The sequence below is a fragment of the Rutidosis leptorrhynchoides genome, chromosome 6 (assembly GCF_046630445.1).
Source record: "Rutidosis leptorrhynchoides isolate AG116_Rl617_1_P2 chromosome 6, CSIRO_AGI_Rlap_v1, whole genome shotgun sequence".
In the NCBI taxonomy this organism is placed as follows: Eukaryota; Viridiplantae; Streptophyta; class Magnoliopsida; order Asterales; family Asteraceae; genus Rutidosis; species Rutidosis leptorrhynchoides.
The window spans coordinates 41,497,676-41,518,154 of record NC_092338.1 but is presented as its reverse complement, the minus strand read 5'-3'; the positions used below and the strand labels follow the sequence as shown (position 1 = coordinate 41,518,154).

At 33.1% G+C, this 20,479-nt stretch overlaps 1 non-coding gene across 1 annotated transcript; it reads left to right on the top strand.

Annotated features, from left to right (window-relative positions):
* Positions 1–16,634: 16,634 nt before the first annotated feature.
* Positions 16,635–16,741, top strand: LOC139856642 (small nucleolar RNA R71). The gene has a single exon (XR_011762110.1). It is a non-coding gene; the product is annotated as a small nucleolar RNA R71 (small nucleolar RNA).
* The last annotated feature ends 3,738 nt before the right edge of the window (positions 16,742–20,479 follow it).

Sequence of the window (20,479 nt, the reverse complement as noted above, 5' to 3'; positions counted from 1 at the left end):
AACCAAATTCAACGATCCTACAAGCATATCTAAAATTTTCGAAATCTAAAGCACCCATAGAACTCACCATACATTACCATATGCTTGAACTCACCGATTACCTTTGCTACCACCGACAGTACACAGTACTCCCAAAAACTGAATTGTTTGTTGAGGGAACACGAAAAGCACCATGTAACCTTACAAGTTTCCCTCAGACTTCCACCCGCATCATGCTACGTCCATAACCAAATCACCCAACGTGATTTACTAGGTCCACTAAGCCATGAACCAAGTCTTGCATTAATCCAAATCGAGAAGGATTCATGTTGCGCTAAAACTCCGCACTTCATCGGTTCATAAACGCACCACTCAACCGGTCAATCTTGAATGTTCTCTCATTCAAGAACCAATTTCACCCGTCTCCACCACCCGGTCATTCCTTCAAAGAAGAAATTTCGATATCACCAAATAATCACACTAGGGACACAAACTTTCCCATCAATCGATCCGCACACGACCATCAGTCTCTGGATTAATCCAGGACGACAATAATATACCACCAGTTAACAAAACATCAACACTCGACAGAGGGTTTCTCTCCTAAAACCTACAAAATATTCACCAACGCCGGGTGAATCCTCTTACCTATACCGTATGTTAAGGATGGCCTCGACATTACACTGCAACCAACGGGTCACATCACTATGGAACACACCCTCGTAAATAAACAACATCCGCATATCTCCATGTGAGACAATCGAAACCGGCACTCCCCGTCTCACAATCGTCCATCAAGTGGAATAATCCACTGACGATTTCCACGATCACATTTTCGAATAAGGTAAATACAGCATTTACCACAAAATCGAACTCGTACCTACTCAATAGTACTATCCGAGTTTCTTAGCAACCCTGATTTACATTATGAGAGCACCTGTAATGACAACTTCATTCTTTCACTGCTGTGATCTCAAACTTCACACTTGGTCTCATACCGCACTTTGATACTACACGACCACCTTACATAGGAAGTCTTACACTTCACTTGATCTAATGCCACCGGAGCTTCCTCGGGCAGCAGTAAAAACTCCCCCACTTATGATTCAGCTCCACACTCTCACCACCAAGATGATAACATCCTGCGGAATTGTCATTCCACGAAACACATGACCATTCTCATCGTTGGTCATATACTCCAAATCACCACGAATTCACTTCAGGCTCTCAGAGCTGACATACACATTCACTTGAAATGTCGTACACACAACGACATCGCACATTCATACCATAAATCACAATCAACTGCCTTAATCGTTTGCAAAGCGAACTCCACCAAAGTCCCACATACGCCTCTAAGCCTAGGCATATGCCACTCCGCTTAATCGGCAGTGCATCTCAGTCGAGATCACCTGACCTTCTACGCAACAAACTTTTATCAACAATTGCTCACTCTCATGGAGAAGAGTGACCAATCCGACACAATAATTGCATCGACCGCAATATCAACACTTCATCATAACCTTCGGCTTAACCGACCATTAAGTCCATCATCGGCTCACCGGTCATTAATGTGTGCGAGGTGTAGTATGAAATAGATTATATTTTACTACGAAATACTATTAAATACGATACAAATTTACACAAGTTATTTATTTATTTATAGAGTGGATATACCTAAACCTTGCTACAACACTATAGGCAGTGTACCTAATCGTAAAGTAGTGTAGTTTTTAGTAAGTCCGGTTCATTCCACAGGGATACAACTAAATTTAACGCTATATTATATTTTAAACTATATTTGTATATATATATATATATATATATATATATATATATATATATATATATATATATATAAGTAGTATTATTATTATTATTATTATAAAAGGGGGTTTTTACCGTTTAGTGACCGGTTTGTCGATTTTATGTCTTACGTCACAATTAAAACCTAATGTAAAATATTAAATATAAATACAACTTAATTTAAAGCGTAAAGTAAATGACGATAAATAAAAATGCGATAATTAAAATGACGATAAATAAATTTGCGATAATTAAAAGTACGATGAGATATAAAATAAAGGAATTATTCTTATTTAAACTTCCGTAATCATGATGTTCGACGTGTTGATTTTAATTTATTACCATGGGTTAATTGTCCTTTGTCCTGGATTATTTGATATTTCCATCTCGTTTTTGTCCATAACAGTCCATCAGTCATAAATATAAAGTGCGAGTGTCCTCGTCAAATTATCCTTATACCCGAAGTCAAATATTCCAACTAATTGGGGACTTAAACTATAATAAGGTTTTAATACATTGTTAATGATTACACCAGGTTATCGACTGTATACAATCCAAGGTTTTAATACTTTATTAACAATTACACCAAGTGTCCTTGTATGTAATCCACCCCTGTTTTAATGAGTCCATTGACAATTAATCCATTCCCGTGTCCGGTTAAATGAACGATTATTAGTATTTATAAATATCCCGCCCATCGTATCCGATCGAGTGTATGTGGTTATTTATAATTACCTCAAATTGTAAATCTCTATATTAAATTAACGAACTATCATTCACTTAAACAAATATAAAGCCCATTAATAGCTCATAGTCCAATTTCCACAAGTGGCGGTCTTTTGTCCAAACCCAATTATGGTCCAAAGCCCAATAACCCCGTCTTTAATATTTAGTCTAACATCATGATTACTTCGGCTTAAATAAGCATAATAATAACTTAGCTACAAGACATTAATTTAAAAAGGTTGAACATAACTTACAATGAGTATTAATCGCGTAGTGTTACACGGACAGAATTTCGACTTACAAACTTAAAATATTCGCCAACATAACCTTATTATTATTAAACTTTAAATTAAAATTATATATATATATATATATATATATATATATATATTTATATATATATATATATATATATATATATATATATATATATATATATATATTTTTATATATATATATATTTATATATATATATATATATATTACGTAGATAGAAAGAAGGAAATGGATGATTGAAATCGATCAGAATGCTCGGCCTTTTATAGGCCCACTTTGAACTGTACAGCTCCGCGAGTGTGGAGGTTTTATGCTTTACAGCTCCGCGAGTGCGGAGATATGGATTCCAGCTCACCATAGTGATTTAAACGTGGGCTGCTTATAAATATAATATATAATAGTATATATAATTAATTATATATTATATTATATTCTTGTGCATAGTTGACTTGTAATTTTTGGTCCGTTGTGTCGCGTGCTGAAAGTTGGTTCATGTCTCGGTTCCAAATTTTCGAACACCTTTTCGTATAATTTAATATCTTGTACTTTGCTTTTTGCGGCGTGTACTCTTGTAATTTCTAGACGTTTCTCATCAATAATTTGAACCACTTGGATTGTACTTTGTACTTTTTAGCTTTTTGGTCGTTTGTGTCTTCAAATCGTCAATTCTGTCTTTTGTCTTCACCTTTTATTATTTAAACGAATATTACTTGGAAATAGAACAATTGCAACTAAAAGCTTGTCTTTCTAGAAGGATAATGCTATGAAATATATATTCGTTTTTAGCATTATCAAATATTCCACACTTGAGCATTGCTTGTCCTCAAGCAATATAGATCTTGAATAAAACTTTACTAGAATCACTTCTTTATTCTTCACACTTTGTACATCAGTGATTTTAATATGGCGGTATGAACAATGATAGTAACGATGTGGTTTACAGTCCCACATGACTATAAAAATTTAGATCCTTTAGGAAATTGGATCTTTATGAAAACATTTGATCTTTTGAAAATTCAATCTAGCTTTTACCCTAGATAAGTTTTCCGGAATAACCCTTCACCGGTGTTTGCAAAATGTTTTTCTGGGTTTTGTGGGTTTCAGATTTTAAAATTTTAGCTTAAAACTTGCAGTTTTGTGTCACCCACTTGCTAACCTTGTATTGGGAAAGCAACACGTCCAGTATACTTGCTCCGTATATTACCTTTTGGTAAACTACCGTTCGGTTGTAAAGGAAAGCGTTGAACAAGCAATTGTTAAGGCAATGTCTAATGACATGCTTTTGATTATGGTCTATATCGTGTCGGATGCAATTACTATCCTTTGTAGGAGCAATAGTAAAGATCACCCTATAGTTTTTCGGTCTGGCATAAGGTCCTGTCTTCGACCATGCTATGCAACCATCGTTCTTACGGTTAACACCCGATTTGGTTCAAGTGACCTAATGAATTCCGGTGAATTCCTAGAATTTTACGTTCAATAGTAATGAACACATTGAAAATAGGGTTTCAGAAAACAAATCAGTTTGTAATTTGATCAAAATATTTTCTCGTTCAAGCTCGAGTTTAGATATCATCGAATTCCATGAGTTTGAATTCTCAATCTTTAAGGTCAATCTCAAGGATTGAGTAATATCTGGCTTAAAAGCTGATTTTTGATCTTTAAGGAGATTATCCTTTCTGGGGATCTGATTCATTAGTCTTATAAGCTAATTTGCATGGTACCCCCCCCCCCCCCATTGTACGAGATAGATCCTCTCATGGTTAGGATAAGTCTGACCACTTGACGACCCTATTTGATGCTGAGGTCCGTGGATTTTCAGCTGATTTTCGAGAAAACTTTTCAAGGTTTATCGTAAACTCTACAACTGGTCTGGACGACAACTTCCTGACCTGAATCAAGAAGCGCGTGTCTTTTTCTCGAAAGACTTTACTTCCTTTTAAATCAAATAGCACATTTCTTTCAAATATATTATAAGAAATCGGGTAAAACTGATAAAATTATTCAAAATAAAAGTATCTTTAATTATTTATACAAATATATGTGATATGTGATTTAAATAACTTGGTAAAAATTTTCCACACTTGGCTTTTATTTTCCTTACTTTGCCTTTTTATTCTCCTCTATTCCATTTTAAATGAATTCTAACATTTTGGGTTGTTTCTTAATTTATGTCATTTACGAGGTAACGACAATTTCGGTATTAACACCTAGTTTTATCGTTCATAAATATGTATAAACATGATTTTGAATTCATTTATTTGAAAATTTTTAAAAATTTTACTAGAAGTGGGTAGTCAGTATATAAGACTAGGGCTGTTCTTTATTATCAGAGAGCACTAGATTCTAATACAACTACTGTGTTACTAGTAAAGTTTAACGGTGGCTATTAAACCAAGTGTATAAGTCAAAAAAATTTAAAACCGAAAGAATTTAATCCCTTCCCACACTTAAGATCTTGTAATGCCCTCATTTGCAAGAAATAAGTAACAATTTAAATTATTGAGGGTGATTAGCCTAGAAAAATGATTAAATTTTACCAAAGTTTCCAAACATATTGTTGTTTGTGTTGAATGATAAATGGCGCACTTCATTAGTTCATTCCGTCTGTTGTTACATCACACTTGTTTTTCGTTTTGTCGTCAAAATTAATAGATTTTGCTGAACTTAATGCCAGTCTTTGAAAGTGCGCTGTTTTACCCTGTTTTGTACATGAGGTAAACTACAAACATATATATACATATTTTTGAAGTTGGGTATATCACCCCACATTCAAAAATTATTAAAATCTAATAATAAAAGTTATAAAAATTATAAAAACTATTATAGTATCAAAAGAAGTATTAAAAGTATAAAATTACAAGTTACAAAATAAATAAAAATAGGCATAAAATAAAATTAGGGTTGATGAGGATGGTGCCAGTAGGGATTCCATTCATAGCCGTAAGTGCTGTAGAATGCTTGAGTTGGGTCATATGTAGGGTACGGTGGTCGGGTCTGTGTAGTCCAGATAGGAAATATGGGCATTTGAGTAGGAATGTAGTTTTTTGTGACGATCGTTCCAAATCCATATGGACGAACACGTCATTCATTGATTTCATTGCGAGGTATTTGACCTCTATATGATACATTTTGTAAACATTGCATTCTTTTGAAAAGGCACACCATAAATGAATATTTAAATCAAAGGTTTTCGACATCTGATGATTTCTACATATAGACAATCACCATAAATAATAGTTTACAACAGTATTTCCGTTGACAATGCAGTCAAAATAAGATACATGGTGATGATTTGGTGAATGCAACGTCTCCTTGAAAAATATGTCATGTAAGACTCCATGCACATAGCTTGTTTAACATCTAAGCAAACAGCGGAAGACTTCTAGGAAACCTGAGAATAAACATGCTAACAAGTGTCAACACAAAGATTGGTGAGTTCATGGTTTTAATGTTGCGCATAATCTGTATATAAAGGTGGATCACAAGATTTCAGTTGTTCAATCCAAAAACGTTTATCAAAATATTCTACGAAATTGAGCACCCTGGTAACTAAACTTAACGTATATATAATTTGTACCCTTTGTATAATCATCTTAATAATACACACAAACCAACGTGTACGCTTCTCAAATAGCATACGTCCGTTAAAAGGCTAGTGCTCTAGCTCGGACGGGAATATCAAGCCCTATGGATCCATATACTACTACTCGCGCCCACCAGTTCTTATAACTGGCAGTTAACAATAACCAAAGCTAAGGGATTTTCGGTTCAAACTCAGTGTACAATTTAGTATGTAGTTGTATCCATTGCGTTTAAAATAAAGTGCATGTATTCTCAGCCCAAAAATATAGATTGCAAAAGCAATTAAAAAGGGAGCAAATGAAACTCACCTTAGCAGCATATAAAGTCGTTCACCAAAATGTGATCGAAACACGGATTACCAAATAACCGTAGATCTCAACCTAGAGAACATATGTTGGTCAATAAATGTCTATCAAGCTAGGTCAGGTCATAGTGTATCACAAACCTAATGCTCGATATTGACCTACAAAAGTTATCCAATGTTGTTTCAAAAAGTCAATTTTGACAATAGTTTAACAAAACGAGACGTACCTTATATAAGGATTCATTTACTCGGTTGGTAATATTCAAAAATCTAATTTATCAATCTCGTAAACAAGTTGTTTAAATCTTAATTATAGATTCAAAAGCAATTTCAATTAACTTCAATCATAATTCAGTTGCTCATATCTTTTAATTCGTTCATCGAAATTATTCGATATCTAAATGAAAAGTTATTGATTTTTCGCCAGCTTTCCAAAAACATGTATATCATATACCTTTTACCAGTAATATATGTATTTAATTCGTGGTACATCATAAACTGTTTAACAAGAAAATTTAGCATACAAGCATGTATAAATATATATACTCGAGCACTAGACATGGATACACAATTATTATATAAAAGATAAAATATAAGTACTTACATATCAATATTGAGATTCAATATTGTAGAAAAGTACGTAGACGTAACGGAGATGATAACACTAGGTTTAACTTGCAAATAATACCCATGAATATTACCCATAACCTCCTTGGCAATAACCCATAATTTCCTTAGCTTTATCCCGCTCATAAAACTATTTTGAAAGTGACACGCTCATGACCTCGTCGTAGTATTTTATGTATAATACTAATAATAATACAAATACTACTAATAATAATAAGATTAATATTAATATTAATCTTAATAATAATAATAATAATAATAATAATAATAATATAATTAATAAATATAATACGGAGTAATTTTTAAATTAAAACAGAGGCAGATATCTCGAGCTTTATAGGTGTGGCCTGTCCAGGACTGCCATGCGATCGCATGGCCTCCAAGACCATTTCCCATGCGATCGCATGGGATGGATTTCCAGCTCATGATCTTTTAACTTCTAGTTTGTCGACATATTTTTTAATTATTAATATAATATGTTTAATTTATATAATTAATTATATATTATATTAAATTCACATGCATAGTTGACTTGTAATTTTCGTTCCGATAAGTCGTACGTCGTCACTCGATTTATGTCCCGGTTTCGGTTTTTCGAGCGTCCTATCGTATACTGAGAAAACTTGTACTTTACGTTTCGTGAATCGTACCTTTGTCAAAATATAGTCTTAAATCATCCATAAACTAGTACTTACTGTAGCAATTCACTGTAGCAGAGTCAATTTTACTGTAGCAAATAGTGATTTTCAAAAACACTGTAGCATTTTGGGTACTATAGCAATTTGAAAATGTTACTATCGTTTACTAAATAACTTGAAATTATATATATGTATATATCTTTTTAATATATATAAATCAGTTTTTAAATACACATTGGAAGTTATTTATAAATAAATTTTAATAATAAATATTTCAACTTATCATATATATTCAAATAGATATTTAAACCAATAAGTTTAATGTACGGTATCAAATAATTAATACATTGTTACCTTTTCAAGTTATAGTATATATGTATCTATTTACATATAATTGTTCGCGAATCGTCAAAAACAACCGAAGGGTATTTAAATATATAAAAGTAGTTCAAAAATTTTGAGATTCAGTTTTACAGACTTTGCTTATCGTGTCGGAAATGTTAATCATACAAAGATTAAGTTTAAATTTGGTCAGAAATTTCTGGGTCATCACATTTGTATTTATATGTGCACAATGACTTATGATTTGGTTTTGATGATACTGCCAATCTTAAAATGCTCGCTGTCTAGCCATTTCATACTCATGTTGAGCCATAAAAATTTGCATTTCTGTCATCTGATTCCCCCCTCCCATATTACCTTGCTGCTGATCTCTTTCGACCTGTGGATGATTTTCATCATATGGTGCTGCAGCGTTATGTCGTTTCTTTAAAACCTTAGCACCATGATATACTTTCAAACCAATTGTATCACGGGGTTCTGGTGCTGCAATTATTAATCCCCCCTAACTTCTATCGACACCGAGATACTCAGCAATTAAAGTAACAAAGATACCACCTCCTATTATACTATTAGGCCGTATACCCCTAACCATAGCCGATAAATAATAACCCACACAATAAGGTATACTCACAGCGCTCTGTGGGCCTCGAATACACATGAGATAAAATAAATCATTTTCATTTACCTTCTCTTTGTTCCTACCTCACTGTATAATCGAGTTTGCTAAGAACCTATGGATTACTCTTAACTCAGCTCTATCAATATCAGTATAAGAGTAATATCCCCCACGAAATCGGTTATGGCTAGTCATTCTACTCCATATTCCATTCATATCAAAATTTTCATCAACCCTCCTACCATTAACTATTAACCTTTTATAATCAGTAGATGCTAGTTCCTCAGGCGTATATATACACAAAGTCTGAGCCATGTCTAGTAGAGACATATGGCGCATCACACCTCCTAATAAAAATCTAATAAAACTCCGATCGGTTAAGGTAGCTACCCAATCATTTATTTCAACACTACATAATAATTCCACACACCATTCTCTATATACACGCCTACGTATATTGAATAAACGTTCCCAATCATTAAAAGTAGAATTACCATACCTTTGTGTAAGTAATTCTCTGATTGGATCGGCCGATCCCACTGTTTCTAACGGTTCCTAATCTATTACCCTGGGTACTTCAACATCATTAGACTGAAGGGTGTGTAAGTTCCTTTGATATTTTGGATATTGTATCCAAAATCTGTCAAACCTCAAGTTTGGGTGTAAATCTGCCTCATGGATATTTGAAAATGAAATGAGTTGATGAGGTATATTTTGTTTGTATTGGTCGTTAATCTCCTGTTCCTCTGCATTCTCAGGAGGAGCATTGTGAGCCTGAGATGCGAATGAAGATTCACCCCTTTCAGTCTGCAAAACACATTAAACACAATTTTTGTGCATCTAAATATGCATTAGTGTTAGCAGAATCATAAATCAAAACAATCATAATGACATATTTAATCCATATTAAACTTTATACGCATTTTCACAATATTAACAATTCTACACTTTTACAAATAAACATATATGGAAATGTATACAATGTTCCTTAGCATTCATCTTCTAAATCATGTCAAAAATAATCATTATAGCAATTAAACGAGTTCCAAATGGCATTCATATCAATTAAATCGAGTTCATGCATTTTTGACTCAAAAAGTCCACTTTAATACTCAAAAATCATGTTTAGGATCAAAGTTTTGATCATTTAGCAACCTAAACATGTTACACTACTTAATTAAGCATGAACCATCAACAAAATTCGGCCATAACCTATTTATATCAAAAAGCCCCAATTTTGCGCAAGAACACAAACCCTAGATTACTCAAAATTTGAAGTTTAAGGCTTCTAATCATGTTAAATAGCATCAATCTAGGTTATACAAGCATAATATACAAACAATTTAAGCACAATTAAGCTAGAAATCATCAAAATCAAATTAGGTATAATTTTGCTCAAGAACACTAAAAATCCGAATTAAAGAGTGTTTGGATGTAGAAATTACCGATTTCCTTGAAAAACTTCTTGGCAAGTATCTCCTCATTGTGATTTTAGCAAGAAATTTGATGATTAACGGTAAAAAATCGCGTTTTTGAGATGGTTTGTGTGTGTTTTTTCGCAGAAAAAATTAGAATGGTGATAGTTGGGGACTGGTCTGTCGACCAGTTATCTAGTCTGGATTTTTAATGCTCCGCGAGTGCGGATGTGGGACCACACAAAATTCCGCGAGTGCGGATTTTTTTTTTAATCATTAACTTATAAAACAAATAATTAATTAAAAATTTGTTTCTTTCTAGAATGAGGGCATTTCGATACGTTGACCTAGTCCGTCCCTCGACAAAATTTTAAAATTTGTCATTTTAAAGCGATTGTTTTAAAAGTAAAGATATTTGGGTTTTTTAAATGTTTTTGGCATACTTTAAATCAATAAGATTAAAAATAATGATAATAAAATTTCTCGTCCCGCCCTCAGGTAAAGCAATTTCGGTTCAACGACCTAGTCTTCAACTCACGACGAATTTTAGAAATCATATTTTTAACTTAATGAAATAAAGTAAATTTTGTTTTTAAAATCACACCAAACTTAAATTTAAAATGCATAAAATTTCGTATAAATATTATTAATATTTATATACATTAATTTTACAAACTTATATTGAAAATATTAATTTTTAAAATATTTAAAAACTTAAATATATTGGTTTTAAAAATTTACAATAATAATTTATTATTAATTTAAAAACAAGGTAAAATTAAAAATCTTTTTGGTCTTTAATGGGCTTTATAATTTCGGTTTCGCATACCTAATTTTATTGAATATCAATTTAATACTTTATAGCGAACGATTCAGTGTTTATTATCAAAAAGGTTAAAAGTAATAAATAAAAATAAATAAAAACTGTACATACTTACCTGTGAGATAGAATTCTCAGAGACCTGCTTTAGCCGACTCATAGGAGAGTCGTGTAATTTGATTTTCCATAGCTACATAAGCGTAACCTCGATTCTTCAATAACTTTTCTTCTAAACATATGAACGGTCCTTCTCTGCATAGAGTAACAAATTTGGTATTTGAATATGTTTGATTGTTCGAACATTTACCTTCGTGTGACCATTTTCCGCATTTATGACATCTTTCAAGGTGTCGTGCTCTTCTTTTTGTTGCGGATTTTGATTTTCCTTTACCAAAATGTATCTTATGATGATTCTTCCTGAGTTCTTTTCTCACTTCGTCCATTTTTCCTCTTATGAATGATACCGGTTCACTCAGGAAGATGTTATTATTACGTTTAGTAATCATAGCGTGTAGTAGTAGACCATGGTTCAGATCAAAGGAATTCTTCATCTCGTAAAACCTAAAAGAAATAAAAATTCAGAATGGAGGGAGAAGACTAGTTCTTTAGGGTCTGCTAGGGAAAGACCATTCGGATTCCATTCTCGAAAACTACACGAAAACAGAACATCTAACTCTAACAGAAATTCATATTACCCTTAAAAGATTCGAATCTTCCCACACTTAGTTAGTTGTGGTGTCAAAATTGTGATTAACTTCATCTTCAACTTCCATTGGATTATCTATGTAATGTTTAACTCTGTGACCATTAACCTTAAATTCAATCCCATTTGAATTTATTAATTCTACTGTTCCGTATGGGAAAACTCTTTTGACTATGAATGGTCCAGACCATCTTGATTTCAATTTTCCAAGAAATAGCTTGAATCATGAATTGAAAAGAAGAACTGTATCTCCTTCCTTAAATTCTTTTGAACTTCTGATTCTTTTATCCTGCCATTTCTTCGTTCTTTCCTTATAGATTAACGAATTTTCGTATGCTTCATGTCTTAATTCCTCTAATTCGTTTAATTGACTTAACCGTAGACATCCAGCTTCATGTAAATCAAGATTACATGTCTTCAAAGCCCAAAATGCTTTGTGCTCAATTTCTACTGGAGGGTGACATGCTTTTCCGTAAACGAGTTTAAAAGGTGTGGTTCCAATTGGAGTTTTGTAGGCTGTTCTAAAAGCCCAGAGTGCATCCTCCAATTTCATGGACCATTCCTTCAGATTTGATCCTACGGTTTTCTCTAGAATACGTTTTAATGCTCGGTTGGTATTTTCAACTTGTCCACTTGTTTGTGGATGATAAGCAGTTGAGATTTTATGAGTCACTCCATATCTTTTAAGAACTTTCTCAAGTTGATTATTACAAAAATGAGTACCACGATCACTTATTAAAGCTTTCGGTGTTCCAAACCTTGCAAAAAGACGTTTTAAAAAGTTGACTACAACTCGTGCATCGTTAGTTGGGAGAGCTTGTGCTTCCGCCTATTTAGATACATAATCAATGGCAACGAGAATATAGAGATTATTATGAGATTTTGGAAATGGACCCATAAAGTCAATACCCCAAACGTCAAATACTTCACATACTTGAATGACATTTTGTGGCATTTCATCACGTTGACTTATTTTTCCGGCCCTTTAACAAGGATCACAGGATTTACAAAGAAGGTGTGCGTCTTTGAAAATTGTAGGCCAATAAAATCCAGCATCGTAAACTTTTCTTGCTGTAAGCTGAGGCCCATAATTCTCTCCTGTTGGTCCTGTGTGACAATGGTTTAAGATTTGACTAGCTTCATCTCCGAATACACATCGGTGTATTATTCCATCGGGACAACTTTTAAACAAATGTGGATCTTACTAGAAATAGTGTTTTATACCACTAAAGAATTTCTTTCATTTTTGATATGACAACCCTTTTTCAAGGAATCCACATACTAAGTAGTTTGCATAGTCTGCAAACCATGGAATTTCATTATAATCGATCTTCAAAAGATATTCATCAGGAAAGTTGTCTTGTATAGCCGATTCATTTAGAACTTCTAATTCAGGATTTTCAAGACGATAAAGATGATCAACTGCGAGATTTTCTGCTCCCTTTTTGTATCGGATCTCAATATCGAACTCTTGTAAGAGTAAGATTCAACGGATTAATCGTGGTTTGGCATCTTATTTCGAAAATAGATATCTAAGAGCAGAATGGTCGGTATAGACCACCGTTTTAGCTAAAACGAGATATGAACGAAATTTGTTAAAAGCAAAGATAATAGCAAGGAGTTCTTTTTCAGTAGTTGTGTAATTCGCTTGTGCTCCTTGTAACATCTTACTTGCGTAATAAATAGGTTGAAATCGTTTTTCCATCCTTTGTCCTAAAACGGCTCCCATTGCAAAATCACTTGCATCGCACATAAGTTCAAATGGTAGATTCCAATTTGGAGTTATCATGATCGGCGCATTAGTGAGTTTTTCTTTAAGAATATTAAAAGATTTGATGCATTCAACTGAAAAGATTAATGGAGCATCCTTTTCTAGGAGTTTATTCATAGGAGTGGCAATTTTAGAAAAATCTTTTATGAAACGTCAGTAAAAACTGGCATGCCCTAGAAAACTCCTAACTCCTCTAACATTGGTGGGATGTGGAAGTTTAGCAATTACATCTACTTTAGCTCTATCCACTTCAATTCCTTCGTTTGAAATTTTATGACCAAGAACGATGCCTTCTTTAACCATGAAATGACATTTCTCCTAATTAAGAACTAGATTTGATTGCTCGCATCTAATAAGCATTCGTTTAAGATTAACTAGACATGTTTCAAAAGTATCACCGAAGACTGAAAAGTCATCCATGAAAACTTCCATGCATTCTTCTATCATGTCGTGAAAAATCGCCATCATGCACCTTTGAAAGGTTGCAGGGGCGTTGCAAAGTCCAAATGGCATGCGTTTGTAAGCAAAAGTACCATAAGGGCACGTGAAAGTGGTTTTCTCTTGGTCCTCGGGTGCAATTGGAATTTGAAAATATCCAGAAAAACCGTCAAGAAAACAATAGTAACTATTCCCGGCTAATCTTTCCAACATTTGATCAATGAAAGGTAAGGGAAAGTGATCTTTTCTGGTGGTGTTATTTAATTTTCTATAATCAATACAGACACGTTACAGTCCTAGTAGGAATAAGCTCATCTTTTTCATTTGTGATGACAGTCATGCCACCCTTTTTAGGTACGCATTGAACTGGGCTTACCCATGGACTATCAGAGATTGGGTAAATTAAACCTGCATCTAGCAGTTTAATAATTTCTTTCTTAACAACATCTTGCATATTTGGATTTAGTCTTCATTGGCGTTGCACATATGTTTTATGACCTTCTTCCATAAGGATTTTGTGTGTGCAATACGAAGGACTTATTCCTTTAATGTCATGAATCTTCCATGCAATGGCTGGTTTATGAGCTTTTAGTACAGAAATGAGTTGAGATTTTTCATTTTCCGTAAGAGAAAACGATATTATTACGGTTAATTCAGATTCACCATGTAAATAAGCGTATTCCAAATGGTTTGGAAGTGGCTTTAACTCTAATGTCGGTGGTTCTTCTATCGATGATTTGTATCGATATCTGTCTTCCTCTTTTAACATTTGAAGTTCTTCTGTTGTTGGTTCGTATTCATTAGCCATGAGTGTAGCTAACATTTCAGCTTCATCAATTGGTGCAGTCCCTTCTCCTAAAGAACATTCTCCTATTCCTTGTAATTCTAGAAATTCTTCTAACAATTCTGCATGTGAATCTATAGTTTGAATATAATAACATGTATCTTATGCAGATTGCAGTTGTTGCATGGCTCTATCAACAGAAAAGGTAACACTCTTGTCCTCTATACTTAGGGTCAGTTTCTTACCGAACACGTCTATTATTGCTTTAGCCGTGTTTAAGAATGGTCTTCCTAATATAAGAGGAACTCGAGAATCTTCTTCCATGTCCAGAATAACAAAATCTACTGGAAATACTAAAGTACCAACTTTAACTAGCGTATTTTCCATTATCCCTCTAGGATATTTTACTGATCGATTGGCTAGTTGTATGCTTATTCGTGTTGGTTTCAATTCTCCAAGGTCTAGTTTAGCGTATAATGAATACGGCATTAAATTTATACTAGCACCTAAGTCTGACAATGCTTCTATTGAACTAAGACTACCCAGAAAACATGGAATTGTGAAACTTCCTGGATCAGAGAGTTTTTTTGGTAGTTTATTCAACAGCATTGCAGAACAATTAGCATTCATTGTAACAGCTAAGAGTTCTTCCATTTTCTTTCTATTTGTGATTAGATCTTTCAGAAATTTAGCATATCTAGGCATTCCTGAAATCACATCAATGAAAGGAAGATTGACATTTATTTATTTAAACATATCCACGAATTTGGATTGCTCGGCTTCAAGTCTTTCTTTTCTCATTTTACTCGGGTAAGGAAGTGGTGGTTGGTATCGTTTAACATAAGGTATAGCCTTAACTGTGTTATCTTCATTAACCTTTTCAACTATCGGTTCTGTTTGCTTATCTTGCTCAGGCTGTGGTGCCTGTGTAGTAGGAATAGAGTCATCATAAATTACAGGTATTTCAGGTGGTTTAAGTGTAATACCACTTCTTGTAGTAATGGCTTTAGCTGTTTCGTTCTGGAGGTTAGCATTTGTATCGCTAGGTAGACTCTCCAGTTTTCTTTCACCTATCAACCTTGCTAGGTTACTTACTTATTGTTTCAGATTTTGTATAGAAGCTTGTTGATTTCTAAATGCTTGAGCATTTTGTTCATTGGTTTGTTTCTGAGATGTGAAAAATTGCGTTTGAGATTCAACTAGCTTCGACATCATATCTTCTAAATTTGGCTTTTTATCATCGGTTTGTGGTGGTTTATTTTGAAAAATAGGTCTTTGTTGGTTGTAAGTATTATTAAATACTTGTTGATTGCTAGGACCTTGTTGGTTGTTGTATGGAACATTTCGGTTATAATTCTGATTATAGTTTGGTCTTGGCGGTTGATAATTATTCTGATAATTATTTTCAGGCCTTTGGTTCATGTATGAAACATTCTCTCTTTGTTCCATTGTTTGTTCAATACTGAGACAATCTTTTGTCAAATTTGGTCCTCTACACTGCTCACAACTAATTCGTATTACGTGAATATCTTTAGTCATCTTTTCCATTCGTCTCTCGAAAGTATCTAACTTTGCGGAAATAGAATCAAAGTCATGGCTAGAATCGGCTCTAGCCGCTTTAGATGATCTAACGATGTCTTTTTCTTGATGCCACTCATGTAAGTGGGAAACAGTGTTATCAATAATTTTGTAAGCTTCAGTTGCGGTTTTCTTCATAATGGAACCACCAGCTGCTATATCGATGTCTTTTCGTGTAGTAATATCGCATCCTTGGTAGAATATTTGCACTATTTGATAAGTGTCTAATCCATGTTGAGGACATCCTCTCAACAATTTTTCAAATCTTGTCCACGCTTCATATAAAGTTTCATTTGGCTTTTGCGTAAACGTAACAATTTCTCCTTGAAGTCTCACGGCTTTAGATGCCGGAAAGAATTGTTTAAGAAATTTTTCAACTAAGACATCCCATGTATCAATCGCCCCTTCAGGTAACGATTCTAACCAATCTTTGGCTTCTCCCTTTAAAGTCCAGGGAAATAACATGAGATAGATCTGTTCATCCTCAACTTCTCTGATTTTGAATAGAGTACAGATCTTATTAAAGGTACGAAGATGTTCGTTTGGATCTTCCTTCGGCGCACCACTAAATTGGCATTGATTAGTTACCATGTGTAGGATTTGTCCTTTGATTTCATAATCTGGCGCATTAATGTCTGGTTGAGTAATGGCATGACCTTGGTGTAGTGACCCGAACTTTTCCATGTTTATATATATTAATTGAGATTGATATTTACATGATTAAATGTTTCCAACATGTTAAGCAATCAAACTTGTTAAGACTTGATTAATTGAAATATGTTTCATATAGGCAATTGACCACCCAAGTTGACCGGTGATTCACGAACGTTAAAACTTGTAAAAACTATATGATGACATATATATGGATATATATATAGTTAACATGATACTATGATAAGTAAACATATCATTAAGTATATTAACAATAAACTACATATGTAAAAACAAGACTACCAACTTAATGATTTTTAAACGAGACATATATGTAACGATTATCGTTGTAAAGACATTTAATGTATATATATAATATTAAGAGATATTCATACATGATAATATCATGATAATATAATAATTTAAAATCTCATTTGATATTATAAACATTGGGTTAACAACATTTAACAAGATCGTTAACCTAAAGGTTTCAAAACAACACTTACATGTAACGACTAACGATGACTTAACGACTCAGTTAAAATGTATATACATGTAGTGTTTTAATATGTATTTATACACTTTTGAAAGACTTCAATACACTTATCAAAATACTTCTACTTAACAAAAATGCTTACAATTACATCCTCGTTCAGTTTCATCAACAATTCTACTCGTATGCACCCGTATTCGTACTCGTACAATATACAGCTTTTAGATGTATGTACTATTGGTATATACACTCCAATGATCAGCTCTTAGCAGCCCATGTGAGTCACCTAACACATGTGGGAACCATCATTTGGCAACTAGCATGAAATATCTCATAAAATTACAAAAATATGAGTAATCATTCATGACTTATTTACATGAAAACAAAATTACATATCCTTTATATCTAATCCATAAACCAACGACCAAAAACACCTACAAACACTTTCATTCTTCAATTTTCTTCATCTAATTAATCTCTCTCAAGTTCTATCTTCAAGTTCTAAGTGTTCTTCATAAATTCCAAAAGTTTTAGTTTCATAAAATCAAGAATACTTTCAAGTTTGCTAGCTCACTTCCAATCTTGTAAGGTGATCATCCAACCTCAAGAAATCTTTGTTTCTTACAGTAGGTTATCATTCTAATACAAGGTAATAATCATATTCAAACTTTGGTTCAATTTCTATAACTATAACAATCTTATTTCAAGTGATGATCTTACTTGAACTTGTTTTCGTGTCATGATTCTGCTTCAAGAACTTCGAGCCATCCAAGGATCCATTGAAGCTAGATCCACTTTTCTCTTTTCCAGTAGGTTTATCCAAGGAACGTAAGGTAGTAATGATGTTCATAACATCATTCGATTCATACATATAAAGCTATCTTATTCGAAGGTTTAAACTTGTAATCACTAGAACATAGTTTAGTTAATTCTAAACTTGTTCGCAAACAAAAGTTAATTCTTCTAACTTGACTTTTAAAATCAACTAAACACATGTTCTATATCTATATGATATGCTAACTTAATGATTTAAAACCTGGAAATACGAAAAACACCGTAAAACCGGATTTACGCCGTCGTAGTAACACCGCGGGCTGTTTTGGGTTAGTTAATTAAAAACTATGATAAACTTTGATTTAAAAGTTGTTATTCGGGGAAAATGATTTTTATTATGAACATGAAACTATATCCAAAAATTATGGTTAAACTCAAAGTGGAAGTATGTTTTCTAAAATGGTCATCTAGACGTCGTTCTTTCGACTGAAATGACTACCTTTACAAAAATGACTTGTAACTTATTTTTCCGACTATAAACCTATACTTTTTCTGTTTAGATTCATAAAATAGAGTTCAATATGAAACTATAGCAATTTGATTCACTCAAAACGGATTTAAAATGAAGAAGTTATGGGTAAAACAAGATTGGATAATTTTTCTCATTTTATCTACGTGAAAATTGGTAACAAATCTATTCCAACCATAACTTAATCAACTTGTATTGTATATTATGTAATCTTGAGATACCATAGACACGTATACAATGTTTTGACCTATCATGTCGACACATCTATATATATTTCGGAACAACCATAGACACTCTATATGTGAATGTTGGAGTTAGCTATACAGGGTTGAGGTTGATTCCCAAAATATATATAGTTTGAGTTGTGATCAATACTGAGATACGTATACATTGGGTCGTGGATTGATTCAAGATAATATTTATCGATTTATTTCTGTACATCTAACTGTGGACAACTAGTTGTAGGTTACTAACGAGGACAGCTGACTTAATAAACTTAAAACACCAAAATATATTAAAAGTGTTGTAAATATATTTTGAACATACTTTGATATATATGTATATATTGTTATAGGTTCTTGAATTAACCAGTGGCCAAGTCTTACTTCCCGACGAAGTAAAAATCTGTGAAAGTGAGTTATAGTCCCACTTTTAAAATCTAATATTTTTGGGATGAGAATACATGCAGGTTTTATAAATGATTTACAAAATAGACACAAGTACGTGAAACTACATTCTATGGTTGAATTATTGAAATCGAATATGCCCCTTTTTATTAAGTCTGGTAATCTAAGAATTAGGGAACAGACACCCTAATTGACGCGAATCCTAAAGATAGATCTATTGGGCCTAACAAACCCCATCCAAAGTACCGGATGCTTAAGTACTTCGAAATTTATATCATATCCGAAGGGTGTCCCGGAATGATGGGGATATTCTTATATATGCATCTTGTTAATGTCGGTTACCAGGTGTTCACCATATGAATGATTTTTATCTCTATGTATGGGATGTGTATTGAAATATGAAATCTTGTGGTCTATTATTATGATTTGATATATATAGGTTAAACCTATAACTCACCAACATTTTTGTTGACGTTTTAAGCATGTTTATTCTCAGGTGATTATTAAGAGCTTCCACTGTCGCATACTTAAATAAGGACGAGATTTGGAGTCCATGCTTGTATGATATTATGTAAAAACTGCATTCAAGAAACTTATTTTGTTGTAACATATTTGTATTGTAAACCATTATGTAATGGTCGTGTGTAAACAGGATATTTTAGATTATCATTATTTGATAATCTACGTAAAGTTTTTTAAAACCTTTATCTATGAAATAAAGGTTATGGTTTGTTTTAAAAATGAATGCAGTCTTTGAAAAACGTCTCATATAGAGGTCAAAACCTCGCAACGAAATCAATTAATATGGAACGTTTTTAATCAATAAGAACGGGACATTTCAGTTGGTATCAGAGCGTTGGTCTTAGAGAACCAGAATTTTGCATTAGTGTGTCTTATCGAGTTTGTTAGGATGCATTAGTGAGTCTGGACTTCTACCGTGTTTACTTGAAAAATGATTGCTTAACAAATTTTGTTGGAAACTATATATTTTTAACATG